Source organism: Ctenocephalides felis, unplaced genomic scaffold (genome assembly GCF_003426905.1).
Source record: "Ctenocephalides felis isolate EL2017-DRISC unplaced genomic scaffold, ASM342690v1 CF-g0.4_SCAFFOLD_02047, whole genome shotgun sequence".
In the NCBI taxonomy this organism is placed as follows: Eukaryota; Metazoa; Arthropoda; class Insecta; order Siphonaptera; family Pulicidae; genus Ctenocephalides; species Ctenocephalides felis.
In genome coordinates, this window is record NW_020538201.1 from 1 (window position 1) to 14665 (window position 14665).

At 29.2% G+C, this 14665-nt stretch overlaps 2 pseudogenes; both read left to right on the top strand.

Annotated features, from left to right (window-relative positions):
* The first annotated feature begins 7856 nt into the window (after positions 1 to 7856).
* On the top strand, positions 7857 to 8442 carry LOC113380298 (annotated as a pseudogene).
* A 3309-nt stretch (positions 8443 to 11751) lies between these two features.
* Positions 11752 to 14616, top strand: LOC113380299 (annotated as a pseudogene).
* The last annotated feature ends 49 nt before the right edge of the window (positions 14617 to 14665 follow it).

Genomic DNA, 14665 nt, shown 5'->3' on the forward strand with positions numbered 1-14665 from the left:
TCATATGTGTGGATTTTAGGTAGTAAGTACCATGATGTACAAATAGATTTAGCGATCAAGAATAAATCTATTTGAAAATAATGACTCAGTATCAGACAAGACAATCTTGACTGATAATGATGTTTCAGAAATAACAAATGATCGTGAGCCATCTCCAGATCTTTTACGAATAGTCTATTTTATAAAGATTTCCTTCGTATTAAATGCGAAACCGAAAAGATTATGCCGAAAGAAGGATTTATTAATCGTTTTTTCTTCCCAGGTTTCTTAAATTATGTAATGGACAGGTATATTCCAATTATACCTTTGTGGTCAGGTCTAATGTTAGATAATGACAGAAAACATTTGTACTCAAATGCTGCTGTCGAATCATTTTTCAATACATTAAAGAACAATATCTGCCATGGTGATAAATATATGGAAGCAAGACATTTCGTGAAGAAATTAAATGGTAAGTTGCGACTTGCCAATAATGATTTAATAAATAAATGCCCTGTAACACAGAAACTTAATCCTGAGAAAAGCAACGAAAGTTACAATAGAAAAAAAAGAAGAAATGCAAGTCAGGAGAAGTTAGGCATGGTAAACAATATTAAAAAAGTGAAAAAAAGCAACACAGTAAAAAAAGTAACTGAAAAATTAAATGAGGACCATAACACCACGACAGTAGATATTAGAGATGCAAAGGAAACATGGAACAAAAAATCTAATAATCCGGTCAATTTTTACCTATGTAGGAAAAATGCCTTTCCTTTGCATAAATGCCTAGACTCAAATAACTCTGCTGACTCTAGCACAGATCTAAAAATAGGTTTGTATCCTAACAATAATGTAGCTATAGATTTTAATTTCTATATAAAACCCTTCATGTATAATAGGGATATATTGTATACTATAGGATTTTTTGGTAAATATGCCATTAAATTGAATAATTTTTTTACTTTATATGGAAATGAGTGGTTAGATGACATAATCATCGACTCTTACTTAGCATCAATTGAATATGATAGCAAAAAATTCAATATTTTAAGTGTTCATGAATATGATCATATTATAAATTATAAAAATGATAACTTTGTTATAAAATTATCATCAGGTTTAAAGTATCTAGCGCCACATAATTTTGAAAACCATTGGCTCTTAGTTTTAATAGATACAGATAAAAAACAATTCAGTGTTATAAATTCTGTCATTCATGCTGCAACAGATTATTTTATTTTTAGTCAATTTCGTAAAAGCTGTTTAACTGAAACAGAAAGATTGCAGTGGAATTTTCATAAAATAATTTCTCCTCCGCAGAAGGATGGTCATAGTTGTGGACTTTTTACAATAAAAAATGCAGTATGTTTGTTAAATAACACTGAATTAAACTATGAAATCGAACCTAGTGAATATAGAAAACAATTAATGACAGAGTTTTTGGAAAATATGTCACCAGTTGATAATATTTGTCCAATTTGTAATTCCACAGGCGACTCGCCAACAGATCGCCCCTCATATTATTCATGTATAAAATGCAATTCATGGTATAAACATACACTAAATTCTGAATTATCACTTATGAAATGCAAAAATAAATGTAATATAAATTTAAAGTCTTCTAGTGATTCCTGGATCAGCTGTGGCATGTGTAGTCGATGGATACACTTTGATTGTGATAAAAGCCTAGCTTCACAATCTTTATCGCCAGGAGCTGTAGGAAGTCCTGATTTTAAATATTATTGTTCACTTTGTGCACTGCACAAAAAGAATAATACATATCCAAAGCTTGGATATTAAATAAAAAACTGTCATAATAAGAAAACCAAAATTCTCTATTTGAGATAAATGGTTATCATGAGATCTCATCTCATCTATTCAAAGACAGTATAAAAAGATATTGTATTAGCAATATCTGCACACTGCACTGTCATAATAAGAAAACCAAAATTCTCTATTTGAGATAAATGGTTATCATGAGATCTCATCTCATCTATTCAAAGACAGTATAAAAAGATATTGTATTAACAATATCTGCACACTGCACAAATAAATGCAGTTGTAAGTTTTTGGCAACTCAAGTTCAGAAACCTTCTCGTGGTAGTTGCTGTTACGAATGGTAGAATATAATGTGACTTTTACATATGATTTACATTTGTTATATTTTATTCTATCACTCAACCGATGTCTGAACACCTAATATAAAGATGTTAATACGAAATAAATAGATTTATATTTAAGCATACATTTTATTTCTGCTCTGTGTTGTATATTTGTTTTTTATATCAAATTTTGTATATCAAATTTTGTATATATATATTATAAAAGCCTGTTACAAAAATGTGACATTATTTAACATTCAACTAGTATCTGATTATTCAATATTAACAAAAATTATTATTAGTATTACGAAAAGCATCAAATTAGCCATAGAACTCATATATGCGATTGGCAAAGTCAGTTGTTAGGGCCGAGAGACGCATATAAAAGTCCAAACTAAAATACATGTCAATAGCCGAGGAGATCAATATTAATGAATCAAACTGAATCGCTATTAAACAAATAAACATTTTATTTATTCTGTGGAAAATCTGCATATATATATATATATATATATATATTATATATATATATATTATTCATATATATATATCATTCATCCATAGTAACCTACATTCGAAATTTACAGGTTTGATATATGTAAAATTGGTATCATGAGTTTTCAGACAAATCACATAGCCAGTGAAATGAATTTAAGTATTTTCTATGAAATGAAACTGCAAATGTGTTTCAATTAGTTATTCAATAAAATAACTATGCACTAAGAACTCTCCGCAGACACTGGAATCGAATTAGATGTTTTAGGCGGGGTATTTATTAACAATAAATTTGTCAAAGAAAAACACAATTTTCACTACGATAGCATAATGAGTATTCTTTGGGGGCACTTCTAATTAAATTTTTAAACTTTTCAATATAATAATTAATTAACTATATCAATGGCTAATCGAAATATTCCCACATAACCTCGAACATGATCGAATGACAATGATAGTGTACTGAAAACGATTTCAAACAAACACAAAACACAACATTATTACTTTCTATTCAAATTTATTGATTTATATTCATCACTAATTTAATTATTATTAAAACAAATGTAAGAAATGTGCACTAAGAACTCTCCGCAGACACTGGAATCCAACTAGATGTTTTAGGCGGGTTATTTTTGACAAAGAAAAACACAATTTTCACTACGATAGCATAATGAGTATTCTTTGGGGGCACTTCTAATTAAATTTTTAAACTTTTCAATATAATAATTAATTAACTATATCAATGGCTAATCGAAATATTCCCACATAACCTCGAACATGATCGAATGACAATGATAGTGTACTGAAAACGATTTCAAACAAACACAAAACACAACATTATTACTTTCTATTCAAATTTATTGATTTATATTCATCACTAATTTAATTATTATTAAAACAAATGTAAGAAATGTGCACTAAGAACTCTCCGCAGACACTGGAATCCAACTAGATGTTTTAGGCGGGTTATTTTTGACAAAGAAAAACACAATTTTCACTACGATAGCATAATGAGTATTCTTTGGGGGCACTTCTAATTAAATTTTTAAACTTTTCAATATAATAATTAATTAACTATATCAATGGCTAATCGAAATATTCCCACATAACCTCGAACATGATCGAATGACAATGATAGTGTACTGAAAACGATTTCAAACAAACACAAAAACACAACATTATTACTTTCTATTCAAATTTATTGATTTATATTCATCACTAATTTAATTATTATTAAAACAAATGTAAGAAATGTGCACTAAGAACTCTCCGCAGACACTGGAATCCAACTAGATGTTTTAGGCGGGTTATTTTTGACAAAGAAAAACACAATTTTCACTACGATAGCATAATGAGTATTCTTTGGGGGCACTTCTAATTAAATTTTTAAACTTTTCAATATAATAATTAATTAACTATATCAATGGCTAATCGAAATATTCCCACATAACCTCGAACATGATCGAATGACAATGATAGTGTACTGAAAACGATTTCAAACAAACACAAAACACAACATTATTACTTTCTATTCAAATTTATTGATTTATATTCATCACTAATTTAATTATTATTAAAATAAATGTAAGAAATGTGCACTAAGAACTCTCCGCAGACACTGGAATCCAACTAGATGTTTTAGGCGGGTTATTTTTGACAAAGAAAAACACAATTTTCACTACGATAGCATAATGAGTATTCTTTGGGGCACTTCTAATTAAATTTTTAAACTTTTCAATATAATAATTAATTAACTATATCAATGGCTAATCGAAATATTCCCACATAACCTCGAACATGATCGAATGACAATGATAGTGTACTGAAAACGATTTCAAACAAACACAAAACACAACATTATTACTTTCTATTCAAATTTATTGATTTATATTCATCACTAATTTAATTATTATTAAAACAAATGTAAGAAATGTGCACTAAGAACTCTCCGCAGACACTGGAATCCAACTAGATGTTTTAGGCGGGTTATTTTTGACAAAGAAAAACACAATTTTCACTACGATAGCATAATGAGTATTCTTTGGGGGCACTTCTAATTAAATTTTTAAACTTTTCAATATAATAATTAATTAACTATATCAATGGCTAATCGAAATATTCCACATAACCTCGAACATGATCGAATGACAATGATAGTGTACTGAAAACGATTTCAAACAAACACAAAACACAACATTATTACTTTCTATTCAAATTTATTGATTTATATTCATCACTAATTTAATTATTATTAAAATAAATGTAAGAAATGTGCACTAAGAACTCTCCGCAGACACTGGAATCCAACTAGATGTTTTAGGCGGGTTATTTTTGACAAAGAAAAACACAATTTTCACTACGATAGCATAATGAGTATTCTTTGGGGGCACTTCTAATTAAATTTTTAAACTTTTCAATATAATAATTAATTAACTATATCAATGGCTAATCGAAATATTCCCACATAACCTCGAACATGATCGAATGACAATGATAGTGTACTGAAAACGATTTCAAACAAACACAAAACACAACATTATTACTTTCTATTCAAATTTATTGATTTATATTCATCACTAATTTAATTATTATTAAAATAAATGTAAGAAATGTGCACTAAGAACTCTCCGCAGACACTGGAATCCAACTAGATGTTTTAGGCGGGTTATTTTTGACAAAGAAAAACACAATTTTCACTACGATAGCATAATGAATATTCTTTGGGGGCACTTCTAATTGAATTTTTAAACTTTTCAATATAATAATTAATGAATATTTGTACTGATTTCACTGATATTTGCACTTCAACATAACCTCAGTCACTTTTTTACGCGGCGGAATATGCTTGTTGGTACTCCTCTTTTATCGATAAGTCGGCATATGTACTATGAACTACTTGATTGTAGGTTAAGGATTGTTATGTCAAACATAGAAAAAGCTAAATAAATAATATTTATTAGAATATACTGTTAAACTTTAATAATATTCATTAAAAATTATATTTTATATATTGGCCACGCCCACTCTCGATAGGCCACGCCCACTAGAAAATTGTCTGCGGGGACATCGTCTGCTAACTATATACGCGTGTAAAAATTATTAAAATTAAAAAAACATGATGCAAAGCCATTGTTTTTATTTATCTATAAACTGAATTATATATAAAATTATTATACAAATATTCCCCGTTTTACACGGAAGATTCGTTCCAGAAAAACCGCGCATTTAGAAAAGCTGTACTAAACAAAAATCACTGTTCGCGCCAATCAAAGCATGCGGGTATATTGAGATAGAAAACAAAAAATCATCAATCGATTTATTATAAAACTAAAATCAAATCATTCAACACGTAATAAAAACATATTAAAATTATTATAAATACGATGTAATTTATGTAATTAACGTAAAAAAATAATATTACTAGTTACAAAATTAAAGTATTTACAATCGGTCCTTCGAAAAGCAAATTCAATTCAATCAAGCAACATCCTAAAAAACAATCACTATGAGCTTTTTTATCAGTTTTTAATATGATGAATAACAATTACATTAAATGAAAAATAAATATTAATATGTTTTATCTCTTTTTATATCATATTTAATAAATTATAAAAAATTAATTTATTTCAATAATAAAACAAAAGTAAAACTATAGTTATTATTGGTATTTTGCCTTGAGGCAAGTTACATGAACTTCCCGATATGTGTAAATAATCGACTTAATTAATAAAAAATAAATTAATTTATGAATATATAATATTAATTTAGGAATACCTTTATTCCGAGTGGATTTATTACACATATAATTAAAAACAAACGAACACGTTAACTCGGAGTATTTCTAAAATCAAATTTCAAAAATCAATTTTTTTTATTGAACCAGTTTCTGTAGGATTTTAATGGTTTAGTATGCTCATTAAGACCATGTACTCTTGGTATAACGATCGTTATACCAAGTAAATCGAGTATACTCATTTTCCCAAACTTTGATGAATTTTTAAAATTAAACTACTTGTCGTAAGGCCGCAATTTTTCAGTAAGTACTTTAAGACTATGATGTATATCGCAAAAAAAAGTTCCTTAAAAATCGGCTTATTTTTTTTTCAACAGTTAATTACAAGAAACACATAAAACTAATCAGTATCATTCCCAACTAATATTTTTCGAACAGTTTTTGATTTTTAAAATCGATTCGGTAGTATGAGCTTAAATGTGGATGAATTTAGTTAACATTTTTTTCTAAATTACAAAGAAACGGCTCAGCTGCACAAAAACTGAGAAAAGATCATCCACATCAAATTACATCGACTGGCTTTAAATTTTTGAAATCAATTCAGGCGTGTTTGAGCAAACGTAGATAAAATTTATAATTTTGGCAAACGCCAAAAAACGATACTAATTTTTACAAACTTTGACGAATTTTCAAAATTAAATGACTTGTCGTAGGACCGTAATATTTTAGTATGATCTATAAGACTATGGTATCTACCGTCAAAAAATCATAAAAAATCGTCTAAAAAATTTTTTTAAAACTTTATTACAAGAAACGGCCCGGCCGATCTTTACCAAAAACTAACGTCGTAACGTTGAGAAAACGTCGATTTACGGCAAAAAATCTGTTCACATACACGCACACACATACATAACACACACATACTTTTTTCCAAATTTGGTCTCATTCGATTCAGAATGGCTTGAAACGTCGAGAAAACATAAAATTAGCGAATCTGATTTTTTATGAAAACAAACTTCTCCTTCGTGAAGTTAAAATGTTTTTTCATCTGTCAAATTATAATACAAATTCTACAGATATAATACAAAAAAGAGAAAAAACCTATATAAAATGAAAGTGAATTGTAGCTAATGAGGCTAATACATTCAATTTTATTCTAAATTGTAGCTAATGAGGCTAATACATTCAATTTTATTCTAAATTGTTATCATGTTATATATTTTTAAATTTTAAATCATGCAGTGCATTGTATTGGAATTATTATAGGTTATGTGTGCTTTTTAGCGACCCTGAAATAATAATGATTTATTTTGCATAAATTTGTTTAAAATAGCCTAATAGATATATGCTAGAATTTCTGATAAAAATTTAGTACTAAACATGAGTATCTTTTTATTAATTTATTTCATATAAAATGAAACAAATAACGGGAATTCTTTAAGCATAAACGCGTCAGAATGAAGGCGTAGACAAAAATGTTACATTTATAACTTCATTTATTGTTTGTTTTTATACAAATAGTCAAACAAAATAACTATTCTAACAGTGTTTCAAAGACACAAACAAAATGTCTGATAAACCAAAACTTGTACTCCTTTTCAGTGGCAAAAGAAAATCAGGCAAAGATTATATTACAGGAATTATTCACAATTATCTGGGTAAAGATAAATCTGAAATAATCCGTATTTCACAACCTATAAAAGCCCATTGGGCTGCTCAAAAATCTCTAGATCTGGAACAACTCTTAAGCGATGGAGAATATAAAGAAAGCTTCAGAAAAGATATGATAGAATGGAGCGACCGAGTTCGAAATGAAGATTATGGTTATTTTTGTAAAGTGGCTTGCCAAGCAATTTCAAAACCTATTTGCATAGTTAGTGATATCCGCAGGAACACAGATATAAAATGGTTTATTGAAAAATATGGTGCTAAAGTTATAACAATTAGAATTAATTGCAGTAAATGCATTCGAGAATCTCGAGGTTGGAAATTTACAGAAGGTTTGATGATGTTGCATCTGAATGTGATTTAGATAATTATGAAAACTGGGATTTTGTTCTTGTTAATAACAATGAAACTACAACGGAGGAATTGATTCAACCCATTATAGATTTAGTTAAAAAGTTCATGTAATAAATATATGACTACATGAAACAATCTAAGCATATAATATATTTTTTAAGTATTTTTTTTATAATAAAAACTAATAATAAATTTTATTATGAATTCATATTGTTGTTTATTATAATCAACTGTTTGTTATTCCATATTCAATTTATTAAAGTGTTTGTAGTTTACATACCATTTATTATTTTGTGTATCATCTTTTAAAATATTAAAGTAAAAAAAGTCTAACCGAATTGTGGTACGATAATGCTGCTCTAAACAGTTATTACTGATTTTCTATTATTATACATTAGTATTATATCTTATTAAAAGATAATTTTGTAGCATACAGCAATTTTGTAGGAACTGAAGAAATATGTAACATATTTTCTTATATTTTTGTACGGAGTTTAGTAATTACTATTCTATAAGAAACACCAAGAAGTTTTTCGTATAAATAATTAATATTTTTTTTACAGACTTTTTTCAATTGATAAAATACATATAAATATATGTATCTGCTAATTTAAATATATTCTACAAAACTTTAATTATTAATCGTCAATATTTCAGATATGGTAATTCATAAGTAAGTATTTTAATGTTTTTCAATTAAATTGTTTTAATGTTTCTCATTAAAGATTTTCTATATTTTCGTGTGATGATAGAAATTACTATTCTATTACTATAACAAATGCCCAAACGATTTTTGTATACATAATTATATTTTTCCACATACTTTTTGCAATTTATAAGATACATATAAATATATGTATCTGCTAATTTAAATATATTTTACAAAACTTTAATTATTAATCGTCAATATTTCAGATACGGTAATTCATAATTAAGTATTTTAATGTTTCTCAATTATGAAAATTCCTTAAATTACTATACATATTTTTCTAATTTTACCTGAAATTTAAGATGCAAAGTACTGCTGTTCATACTAGAATAAATTTAGCACTTTATCATCTTCCAATATTATAGTAATAAGTATAGATATGGTGTCAAATTATCATAATTAATAATTTCGTGGATAGTGTCGAACTGAAAAAAACAGAAAGGCTCTAAAATTACCTTCATGCAAACAGTATATTCATAATATATCTTTAGAAAAATGATAAAAGTTACTGATGTGTATTGGGAAGTAAAATGTGTGTTGCAAGGGCGAAATACATTTAACAAGAGGTGAGAGAAAAGAAGCTGCAAAGAATATTGCAGGATCAATGTTTAGTTTAGGCTGCTGAAATATGCTGTCTTGCTCATAAATGAAAATTTGTTCTTAAAACTATAGAATTAAATTGTGAATCGTTATCAATGTATACTTTATAAGCCAGAGCTTCAAAAATAAACGTACGACAATGTATAAAATGAGCAATTGATGAGTCATGTAGCACTTTCTGGATATTAATAATTTCGTGGATAGTCTCGAACTGAAAAAACAGAAAGGCTCTGAAATTACCTTCATTGCAAACAGTATACTCATAAATAGATCTTTAGAAAAATGATAAAAGTTACTGATGTGTATTGGGAAGTAAAATGTGTGTTGCAAGGGCGAAATACATTTAACAAGAGGTGAGAGAAAACATCAAAGCTGCAGGCTCAACGTTTAGTTTAGGCTGCTGAAATATGCCACCTCGCTCATGAATGAAAATTTTTAGTAAAGATATAGATAAACATAATCGAAATGGTTGCAAGAGACTGTGGTCGAGCTCCTGTAGCAAAAAAGGAAGAAGAGTCTGATGCTTATTTATCTAAGAGCCTGTGGAAACAGAATGGTAATTTAAATTATTAATGGAGTTTATAATTTTATTAAGTACTTTATAAGTCAGAGCTTCAGAAATAAACAAACAATGTATGAAATGAGCTATGGAAATGAGGAATCATTTCACTTAATCAAAACTTTGTATGAATTATTGAACCATTTGAACTGATGTAAAGTAAACAATTATGAAATTTAATAATAAAGCAAACAAAATTCACATTTAAAAACACAATTTTCAGTTAGCAAAGTAACTGGTTAAAAAAAACACTAAACAAATACAGCAACCTAGAAATGCATTTTATGCTGCGTCCCCACTGCACGAATCCGTCGGCGAATCCTGTTCGCGACGCACGCATGCGTTGGCTCTTGTGCGCGACGCACACTGCGAGCAATTTGATACATTTGAAATTTTTAGGATTCCATAATATTTTTTTTTTGATACAGTTCAATTATAAGAAGTGTAAAGAAGTATAACATCTTTTCTACGCATATCATTTCAAAATTGAGGATTCGATGTGAAATATCTTAATGCCTTCACTGTACAATTGAACTTATACCGTAGCACAGATCAACGTTTACGTACAAGTTCAAAGAAATAACGTATACGAATACAGAGGCAGGCTGACCAACAATTATCAGTTTTGATAAAATTATTACTTCTGTTCTAAATATAAATACTTGTCAGAAAAGACTTTGAGCAAAAATTCAGTCTGCATATTATAAGATTTTAAATGATATTTAGCGTAATTGCAAATAATACAATATTACCATTTTTTTTTGAAACATTTAATTATTTTGAATAAAATATATGATACGTCATATAAGTAGTAAGAGTATATATATAATATATATTATATATATAATATATACATGATAATATCATGATGATAAAAATTAACTCTGAAATAGATAATAAAAGTCTACCAAAATATATTTTAGTTGGATTACTATATTTCAACATATCTATAAACTTAATTACCGATGTATTCCTATACTAATAGTTAGATATAAATTATAATTAGTACATCAATTTTAATGACTGCTTACTTATTTACATTTTTGATCCGCGCTTTGACGCTAATCTATAGTGTCGGTTCGGGTATTTCCGGCGCCCGATGCGTCGGGTTGCTCGCGGCGGGAGCGAGCGCCGCGAAAACGAAAGCTATTGAAATTTTCGTGTCGCTTCGACCATGTTCGGCGGGTACGTAATTCTAAAATAACCCCCCCTCCCATTTTCAAACAAAAAAAGAAGAAAAAAGTTGCGCTATGGACATGCGCAGGGCAGCCAGTTGGACAAATTTAAAGGCAATTCGTTGCGTTCGCACCAGTATCACTCCGCTGCGCAAAATTTTGTTCGTGACGCACCATTCGCCGCACGGATTCGTAAAGTGCAGACGCGGCATTAGCTAGGATAAGAAACTAAACACACATTGCAATGAACATAGGTACGAATCAAGGAAACGAAGTTCGCATGCATTGGCAAACTTGCAATGATACTACTAACTTCAGAGTAATTTGTTTGTCGTCGTGACAGCGCATTTTGTTTCTTTATGTTTGAATGCCTTGTAAATGCTTTGACGAGGTACATCGGTGTTTTATAACCTGATTTCATGAAAAGTTGCTAATCATAATAAGTTTATTTTTGTGTTGACTTAAAAAGATAGTGAAAATGGTGCAAGAGACTGTGGTCGAAGCCCCTGTAGTAAAAAAGGAGGAAGAGCCAGTGGAAACTGAATTGGTAATTTAATTTTATAATAAAGTTGACAATTTTATTATGAATAATACCCATACAAATTAAATAGAAGTGTTATGGCTACAAATTTTTAAAATTGATATTTAGCATGTAAATGTATTGATTTCTTTTTTTATTTTATTACAGTCTGAAGAAGATAAATTGTTGCAAGATGAGTTGAATTTAATGGTTGAAAGGCTTCAGGTAAACATTGTCATATTTTTTTTTTTTGTCTAATATCAAATGTTTTATTTATTCCATATCAAATTGTTTATACCATTTTTCTTGTTCACAGGGATCTGATGCTAGCCAATATCTGCCTTCACTGGAAAGTTTGCGCAATCAAATTCGTGCAAGTACAACTTCCATGACATCAGTTCCCAAGCCTCTTAAATTTATGAGGCCCCATTACAGCACAGTTAAAGAAGTTTACAACAAAATTGTTGATCAACCAACAAAAGAAATGTGTGCTGATGTCTTATCGGTTCTTGCAATGACTATGGGAGATGCAAGAGATTGTTTAAAATACCGAATGCTGGGGTCAGCTGATCAAATTGGAGAATGGGGACATGAATATGTGCGTCATTTATCTGGTGAAATTGCCGCTGAATGGGCCGAGTTGCCAGAAAATGATAATAATGCTTTGAAAGAAAAATTAGTGCAACTCGCTAGTCAAATAGTACCTTACAATATGTCACATAACGCTGAGGCTGAAGCTTGTGATTTGTTGATGGAAATTGAACATCTAGAAATGCTTGAACAATTTGTTGATGAAAGTGCTTATCCAAGAGTTTGCTTGTATCTTACCAGCTGTGTGCCTTATGTGGCAGATCCAGAAAATACTAATTTATTACTTACTGCATTAAAATTATTTAGAAAGTTCAATCAGTACCCACAAGCTTTGCGTCTAGCTATGCAACTCAATGATTTGCCACTTATAGAGAAATATTTTCAACTTGTCCAGATTTGTAAGTTTAAATAACAATACTATTATCTTAAAAAAATATTTTTATATAATTTTATTTTTAAACTTTTCAGATCTGTGAAAAAACAATTGGCATTTATGTTAGGACGTCAACAAGTGTTTTTGGAATTAAATGAAAATAGCAGTGACTATGATGATTTAGTTGAAATTATGTCTAATGGAAATCTGAATAACCACTTTTTAAATTTAGCTAGAGAGGTAGTTAATATATCATAAATTTTGTCTGCTTTGAGTTAGGTAATCTGAATTTAATCTTTTTATTGTCTTTAGTTGGATATTATGGAACCAAAAACCCCTGAAGATGTTTACAAATCTCATCTAGAAAATTCTAGGCCTCCTTTTGGAGGTGGTCAAGTAGATTCGGCAAGGCAAAATTTGGCTGCCAGTTTTGTTAATGGCTTTGTGAATGCCGCCTTCGGCCAAGATAAACTTCTCACTGATGATGGTCAAAAATGGTTATACAAGAACAAAGAGCATGGAATGTTAAGTGCTACTGCCAGGGGACTTGTTTTACTCTGGGATGTTGATGGTGGTCTGACACCAATTGATAAATATTTATATTCAGCTGAAGATTATATTAAATCCGGTGCCCTGCTAGCTTGCGGTATTGTGAATTGTGGAGTTAGGAATGAGTGTGATCCAGCTTTGGCTTTGTTGTCAGATTACATTTTACATAATACACCAGTTATGAGAGTAGGAGCTATATTAGGTATTTTTTACGAATTATTTTGTTTGAATTGTGGCTTCTACCTTTTGTTAAATGAACAATGAAGTATAATTTTTTTTTCTATAGGTTTGGGTTTGGCTTATGCTGGTTCAAACAGAGAAACTGCATTAAGTTTATTAGCACCTGTCTTTAATGACCCAAAATCTACAATGGAAGTCATTGGTATGGCTGGTTTGGCTAGTGGTATGATAGCAGTAGGATCGTGCAACTCTGAGGTTACTGAGCTCATAATTCAAACTTTAATGGAACGTAGTGAATCTGATTTGAAGGATACATATATGAGGTATTCAATCAATTTTATTGAGTATTTAATCTTTTAGAGAATATTGAAGAACTAAATTATTTTAAACTATGTACTATTGTAGAAACAATGTTTCACAAAATACTAAAACATTCATGAATTGAAAGTATTCAAGAACTTTTCATCAATAATTTTAATGGTAATGATTACATGAAAATTTCAAAACTTTAAATTTTCAGATTTTTACCTTTGGGTCTTGGCCTAGTATACTTAGGTAGAAAAGAAGCCGTAGAAGCTATAGTTGCAGCTTTAGAAGTAATTCAGGAACCGTTCAAATCAATGGCTGTTACTATGGTGGAAGTTTGTGCTTATGCAGGAACTGGAAATGTTCTGAAAATTCAAGAATTGCTTCACATTTGTTCTGAACATTATGAAAGTACAGAGGAAGAAAAGAAAGAGTCAAAAGATAGTAAGGTAATTGAAAATTGTCTATTTATTTCTATGAAAAATTAATCTATTTTACATTCTCCTTTTTTTATAATTAAATGGTGGTTTCATATATAAATTCAAGACAGAAATATACAATATTCATTTAATATTTTAGAAAGATTCAAAAGAATCTAAAGAAAAAGAAGATAAGGAAAAAGATTTATCACCAAGGCAAGCAGTGGCTGTTTTAGGAATTGCTCTTATTGCAATGGGCGAAGAAATTGGCAGTGAAATGGCTTACAGGACATTTGGGCATTTGGTGAGTAATTTGTAATCCTTAATTATAAACATATCTCAACTTTAGCAAA